Source organism: Aplysia californica, unplaced genomic scaffold (genome assembly GCF_000002075.1).
Source record: "Aplysia californica isolate F4 #8 unplaced genomic scaffold, AplCal3.0 scaffold00312, whole genome shotgun sequence".
Taxonomy (NCBI): domain Eukaryota; kingdom Metazoa; phylum Mollusca; class Gastropoda; order Aplysiida; family Aplysiidae; genus Aplysia; species Aplysia californica.
Window position 1 is genome coordinate 621,118 of NW_004797582.1, and position 1,496 is coordinate 622,613.

The window sequence follows — 1,496 nt, forward strand, 5'->3', positions numbered from 1 at the left end:
CTATATACAGCGACAAAGCACAGCTGATTAAAACCTGTCAATTCTTTGCCATATCGACAGACGAAGGGCTAGAACCCAAATGGCCGCTGGATCGGAAAAGTAAAGTAAAGTAAAGACGGGGCGTAAAACTTCTGCAATTACATATCTTTATGCGCTATTTAATCTTGACTTTTCGTCTGGATAGTCTCCCTGAGTAATCTTAGTATTTCGGCTTGCAGCTTCCAAAGTGTCCCCATCATGCACAAAGTGCTCATACGATATGCGTCTCATAAATACGCCCCCCCTCCCCCCGTGTTAGACTGCTCACAAATGTAGTTATTAAAATTGTTTGTGGGTGGCTGGCGGGTGCTCTGGTGTGGTTTGCTTCTTCTTTCCTATAAAATATCTATCATCCTTATCTCTTCTCCTTCTATTTTGTGTTTGTTACTCTCTTGTAACATCTCTAATCTTCGGCACTTATATAACCTTATTGTGTTGCAAGTGCCGTAAAACTGTTACTAAAACTAAACTAAAAATTGTTTTGGTACTTCAAAATAAACGTTATCGTATTTCCTGTTCAACACCGTCCATTTTCTTCTATGTGTTATAACTGGCATCACAGTTTCTTTTTCATTCGCTACGATCTTAACCAGGTTCAATAGATGTCCATTATTGAGTGCCGTGCGCATCGTAAAGGCATCTTTGTAACTTAGTAGTGGTCCACGTTATCCTCCTTCTATTCTCTCGTTCTTCATCGAGGGAGGACGTGTTTTTGCATTCCCACATCACCTTCCCGTTGCGTTAGTAATTTTACCATCTGAGTCTATGTTGAACAAGCGTTGGAAATATCGAGACCACTCCTGATGGGACAGCAAAATTCTCCAAGCGTGAAGACAAAGTCTGCAAAAGACCGTCCTTTCATAGTTCCGAGAAATAATTTATGTGATTGCGAAACTCCAGGGATACTTCAATTGGAGCATATCCGCTGATGATTTAAAATGACCTTTCCGAATTTGTTTCTTATAAATCTGATATGGAATTTCAAATATCAGTTTTCAAAATGTAACATAACAGAAAAGGTTTCTAGAGTCCCCTAGATATTCTATACAACACTGATCCTTCAAGCGAGCACATTATGGTTGGGCCCACGTAGCGACAGGGTACAAAAAGGGCACGTGATTTCGGGCTCCTAGCCGCAGAAACTGCTCCAAATCTGGGCTCTAGTAATGGGTACCACCATTGAACTTCAATAGCAATTCCGATAATGTTTCCCTAAATACTTTTCCCCTTTTGAGAACCCACACCGAGCTCCACTAGACCAGAGCATCTGTCCCATGTTTGAATTCCCTGCTACGTGATCTATGGGAGACATCTTTAAAGAAACACCCACTCTTTATATCTATTTTTATTTGCCTTTATTTATTTTCATACTCATCTATCTACTTCAAGAGAGTAATGTTGCAACAGACACTGATAAATATGTCAATTCAAAAGCGAGCCACATACCAGAAGGTTGG